General features: G+C 37.6%; 1 non-coding gene across 1 annotated transcript; it reads right to left on the bottom strand.

Annotated features, from left to right (window-relative positions):
• Positions 1–5,942: 5,942 nt before the first annotated feature.
• On the bottom strand, positions 5,943–6,143 carry LOC145293447 (U2 spliceosomal RNA). Its single transcript, XR_013869731.1, has one exon. It is a non-coding gene; the product is annotated as a U2 spliceosomal RNA (small nuclear RNA).
• Positions 6,144–6,399: the final 256 nt, after the last annotated feature.

The following is a 6,399-nucleotide window of genomic DNA, read 5'->3' as shown; positions in this document are numbered from 1 at the left end:
TGTGCGCGCATGCACATGGGTAGCATAAAGATAAGTGTGAGATGAAAGAAGGTGAGAACGTGAAGAGCTGGGACGTGGGTGAAGGAGGTGCCGTCTGACGAGCAAACTAATGCTAATGCTAATGAGAGAGAGAGAGAGAGAGAGAGAGAGAGAGAGAGAGAGAGAGAGAGAGAGAGATACAACGAGAGGGAAAGAGGCCAGTATTTGTGCGAGTGTAACATCACGGTGTTTCTTTTTTCAATTGAAAATTGCAGTTGTTATTTAATTAGTTTTTCTTCGGTTTGTATGCAAGAGGTGGCAGTGACCCCCCCTCCTCCGTGGCATAAAATGGGATGTAAAGAATGGGGAGATTTTGTATCCTTAACGCCTACTTGTAGTTGAGGTTATTTTTTTGTACCTCGTATGAGCACATTAATAAACTTTGTGCCAAACTTTGCCTCGGACAAAAGTAGTCAAATAGCTCTGTCACGTTAAATATTAACTGGGGTGTCAGAGCAAAAGCAATCTTTAATATATAAACACTTCTAATTATGTCCCTAAAGAGCCTACAAATCTATAATATATTAGGTTGATGCAAAAATAATGTCGTTTTTTGACGTTCAACTATATATAACGACATTATTTCTGCACCAAATACAAAACGGTTTCGCCACAAAATATCCCAATGGGTATGACTTAAAGCCTAACAGACGATTAATTTGATACATGCACAATTTGTAGCTGAGATTATTATTTCGTACTTCGTATGAACACTCTCACTTGACACTTGACCTTGTACGATCGTCTATGTTTTGGCAACCAGTACATTATACGCCCACTGCGCCTCCACTCGGGTTTTTGAGGCAGAGCAGCTTTTTGAATATTTTTAAGTGTTCATTATTTTTTTTTTATCAATATAAGTAATTAACTTTGATATCATAAATATTCTAATCTAAAATAATTCAAGCAAACAAACAAGGAAGCAAGCAAGCAAGCAAGCAAGCAAACGAACAAACAAACGGACAAACAGGCAAAATTCTCGAATCTCTTGATTAAAAAGCAGCTAGCTACAGTAAATAACACACGCACAAAAATATCCTGATCTCTCTCTTTCTCTTTCTCTCTCTCTCTCTCTCTCTCTCTCACTCTCTCTCTCTCTCTCTCTCTCTATATATATATATATATATATATATATATATATAGATAGATAGATAGATATATATACATAATAGTTACTAAAACACGTTAAAAAACACTTCGAAAAAGAGTTAAAATCATATTTAATTTTAAAAAGGAAACACTAAATAAGTAGATAGTCCTTAATCCGCAGAGTTTCGAAGAAATACTTTCCTTCTCAGAAGAGGGTACATCAAGTCTGTTGCCAAGGTCGCTGGAAAGATGGTGGGATCCTTCTACCGCTCCAGAAGATATCTCACTACTGATGCAATTCTCTATCTATATAAAAGCCAAGTACGTCCAAGGATGGAATACTGTTGCCATATCTGGGCAGGAGCTGCCAAAAACAGCCTATCATACCTTGACAGAGTACAAAATAGACTTCGTGGTTTAGTGGGGGATGCCCTTTTCTCTACCCTGCAACCTCTCTCCCACAGAAGAGACGTTGCGAGCCTATCCTTGTTTTATCGTTATTTTCATGGCAGGTGCTCGTCTGAACTCCAATCCCTGGTCCCCCCTCGCCAATCTTTCACGAAAAACACCCGTCTAGCTGAATCCACTGTGAAAAATTTCCCCCACTCTATATCTGTGCTTAAATCAAAACGGATTCCATGAACAAAGCTTCTTTCTTAGAACTGCACGCCTGTGGAACTCTGTTCCGTCTGCCTGCTTCCCTCCGGACTACAACTTGGATGTCTTCAAGTCAAATGTTAACAAATTCCTAATGAACCGCCCCCCTAATTAAACACTTCATCAAATCTCCACACTAACGTAATGTACTTGCAATAACCCTTATCCCTGAGTGGCTTCCGGGCCTTGATAAGTGGTGATCACTGTGTAAAAAAAAAAAAAAAAAGGATTTAGCAAAATGCAGGATCGGATTCTGCTTGCAAAAATATTTACTGAAACTACAAGTAAGTCATAGATCTTGATAACAAAAAATGAAGCAGAGGGAATAGGGTGAATAAAAAAGGTGATTTCATGTGAATGGATAGTCTGGTGAAGGGTAAAGTATCCAATGACGGTAAAATCCAAAAAAATGCAGTATCCAAGAAAGTTAGTTAAATTTCCATTCGCACAAGTAAATTCCAAGGGAATCGCGTAATTGGAAGATGATCCAAAGCAATCCAAAAGGCAGAAATCCGTGGAATAATTCACAAATAGGTACAAGGAAACGGGAATGAAATCCAATAATATTATTAAAAGACAGATAAAATGTGCGTAAAAAAAACATGGAAGAAACGAAAACTCGACTGTCGGGGCGAGGCTTAATTAAGAAATATATATATATATATATATATATATATATATATATATATATAGTTGGAGTTTTTTCTCGCTCTGACATTGCTATTAAAATGCTTGTATAGATACTGGTGTCAAAAAAAGATGATTTATTATAACTAAATGTATGAGTTTTCTTTATACTTTTTATAAGAAAAAAGAGAGGTCGTCTTTATGAGAGTCACAATCTCTGGTAGTTTCTTTTTTATTTACATAAAAGGGTCACTACTACTATGTAAGGTCCAGAAGCCACTCAAGGATAAGGGCTAAGTGTTAGGTAGATAGCGAGACAACACCAGTAACCGTGAAAGTTGGTTAGGTCTAGATTATTTAAATGGACGACTCAATAGGAATTTATTCACATTAGCCTTGAAGAGGACTATGGTATAGGCAGCCGGGAATCAAACAAACGGTATTTGATAGTTCTAGGAAAGAAACTCTGCTCATGGAAATTTCGTTTATTTTTTTAGCACAGATAGGGAGTGAGGAAAGTTAAAAGAACTCGCACCTAGCCACAACAATGCGAAACTTTCTTTTGCCATCTTTTTCTTTTTTCTCTATTCCTTTTTCTTTCTTTCTTTCTCTTTCTTTATTTCCTTCTTTCTATTCCTTTCTTTCTCTTTCCTTCTTTCTCTTTCTTTCTTTTTGTTTATTTATTTCTTTTTCTTTCTTTCTCTTTCTCTTTCTTTCCTTCTTTCTCTCTCTCTCTTTCTTTCTTTCTTTCTCTGTACTAAGAACCAAATGAAAATTCAATGAACAAAGATTCTTTCCGAGAACGTATCTGTGGAACAAAATATCAAAAGGTTGCTTCACAACCGACTACAAAATGGTCATTTTCAAGTCTTATGTATACAAATACTTAATTAGTCATCGATTTGAATCATCAAATTATATCTTAGAATAGTAGAAAGTTTATATTCGGTTTACTTTAGCCAGCTTCATAACAATCGCTTCTTTTATTTTTTCCTTTAGTGCCCACATTCCATGAACGATGTTTCTGACAAAGGGGAATAGTTGTTGTTTTCTGGGTTAGAATCTATCCATTTAACACTTATTGCTGGCTACTCTTTGAACTTGAAGTAGTATTTTTAACTCCTTATATCAAGTGGCTTTATACCTCGTTTGGCCGATTTCCATAAACAATCAATTCTTCTTCCGTGATTTCTATGGGTTCAAAACCTCTTGTAGTGGCAATCATCGTATAACTGGCAATCGCTTTAGCCATTATCCTTGAGTGACCTTGATAAGGGGTGACCAATAATAATAATAATAATAATAATAATAATAATAATAATAATAAACATTTGAATGTAGAGACTAACACACAAGAACCAAAAGTGCTGACCAGACAAACTACTACAGAGACAAAACATGAAGCGCTACATGGAACCAAGAACATTGAAGCTGCATATCTATAAGTTCTCTATCCTCACCCCATCCCCCATTACCACATCACTGCCCCCTCCCTCCCCCAAAAAGAATGAGACCGTATAGCTAAGTAATCAAGGAGGAAAGAAAGACCGAGAAATGAGCACTGACCAGACCTCCACTGTATAAGTGCGAATAAAACTGGGACCTTAGGGAGGCTTATTGCCATTCAAATTCCAGTAAAGACCAATGGCCACTGCCAACGAGAAATCAATGGCAAGCAGCTGTTGCGATAATGCAAATTTATGTACAAATGTTATCGTAAGAGATGGAGAGTACTGGAAACTCTGGGGAGACTTGTTGTCACTCAGGTCCCAGGGAACACCGCAAGCTTTTTCAAGGAGAGATCTTTGATGACCTGCATGAAAGCTCCTTGTGAGCCAATAATAATAATAATAATAATAATAATAATAATAATAATAATAATAATAACAACAATAATAACAACAATAATAAAAAAAGTAATAATAATAATGATAACCCATCAAAGCATGTTCCAGCTGATCATAGGGTGAATATCTAAGAAACGGAGAAACGGAGCAAATACACAGAGCTAGCCAGAGAGCTGAAAGGGATATGGAAGATGAAGAAAATCAAAACAATACCTGTAAGTGTAGGGGCACTATGAACAATCCCGAAAACCTTCGAAAAAAGAATGGGAGAAATTGGAATCAGAGGAATGACTGTAAAGATACAACGAATAACAATGATGAAAACAGCTGAAATATGAGGGGAAAAACCCTTGAATGCGGAGAATAATACACATGAACCACATGCGCGGGCCAGACAAACTGCTGCAGAGGCAAAACATGAAGAAGCGTTACATGGAACCAAGAATATTTTTTTTTTTTTACATAGGCATCACCACATTATCAAGGCATAGAGGCTACTCAAGGATAAGGGTTAAAGAGTGTACAGTAGAAATTGGACAATATAGTAATCATTAGTAATGAAAATTTGGTAAATTTGATAACTTATATGGAACGGCTCATCAAGAACCTATTTACGTTAGACTTGAAGACAACCATATTGTAGTCAGCCGGAAAGCAGGAAAACGGAAGACAATTCCACAGGCGTGCAGTTCTAAGAAAGAAGCTTTGCTCATGGAATCTACGTTTAGGTTTAGGCACAGATAAAGAGTGGGGGAAATTATTGATAGTGTTTACAGCTAGACGAGTGTTTCTTGTGAAAGTTTGGCGAGGGGGGGACCATAGATTGAAGCTCAGTCGAACACTTTCCATGAAAATAACGATACATCAGAGACAAACTCGCAACATCTCTTCTGTGAGATAGAGGTTGCAAGGAAGAGAAAAGGACATCTCCTACGAGGCTACGAAATCTATTTTGAACTCTATCAAGGCAGGCCAAGTCCTTTCTAGCAGCTCCTGCCCAGATGTGGCAACAGTATTCCATCCTTGGACGTACCTGGCTCTTATATAGATAGAGAATAGCATCAGCAGTGAGGTATCTACCGGATCGATAGAAAGATCCCACCATTTTTCCAGCGGCCTTGGCAACCAAGAATATTGAAGCTGCATATCTACAAGTTCTGCATCCCTTAATCCATCCCCTCCCATTGCCCCATCATCGCCCCCCCCCCCTCAAAAACGAGTGATGCCAAATAGTCGAGAAGATTCAAGGAGGATAGAAAGACCGAAGGAGACAGTGCTGAACCAGGCCTCCGCTATACATGCGCGAAGAGAACTGGGACCTTAGGGAGGCTTATTGCCACTCAAATTCCAGTGGAGACCAATGGCCGCTGCCAGTGATAAATTAGTGGTAAGCAGCTGTTGCGACAACGCAAATTTATTTGCAAATGTTACCGAAAGTGGTGGAGAGTACTGGAAATCTGAGGAGACTTGTTGTCACTCAGCTTCCAGGGAACACCACAGGTTGTTTTCAAGGAGAGATCTTTGATAACCTGTGTGAAAGCTCATTGTGAGCCAATAATAATAATAATAATAATAATAATAATAATAATAATAATAATAATTCAGCAAATAACAGTAAAGATAAAGGTGACGGAGAAGCGTTACAAATTGTTAGTTCAAAGTGATATGGAAGATGAAGAACATTAAGATAACACTACTAATAATAGTACCTATTTACAATGCCTCCCCACGGGACAGAGTTAGACACCAGGGTCGTTTTTTAACGTGGAGAAAAGGTACAAAAATAAAAAAAATTGTCTCAGTCGTGAAGGACAAGAAATGGAAGTGCAGCATCTGAAGAACAGATACTACACTTTGATCTTGGCCAAAAGGCCAAGAAGAGTAGGAACACTTGAAACAATACCAAAAAAACAAAAAACAAAAAAAACTGAAAAATGATGTGAGAGATCGCAATCAGAAAAATAGCTTGAAAGATACAATGCATAACAATAATGAAAAGGGCTGAAATATTAAGAAAAACCGTTGAATGATACACATGAACCACTGACGCTAGTTGGTCATATAGAAACTACTACAGAAAGAAAACACAAACACCACACGAAAGCAAGAAAACCGAAACTATAATTGTAAGTTACCCTAC

The sequence above is a fragment of the Euprymna scolopes genome, chromosome 14 (assembly GCF_053919585.1).
Source record: "Euprymna scolopes isolate OS-2025 chromosome 14, ASM5391958v1, whole genome shotgun sequence".
NCBI lineage: Eukaryota > Metazoa > Mollusca > Cephalopoda > Sepiida > Sepiolidae > Euprymna > Euprymna scolopes.
This window is presented reverse-complemented; position numbering and strand designations above follow the sequence as displayed.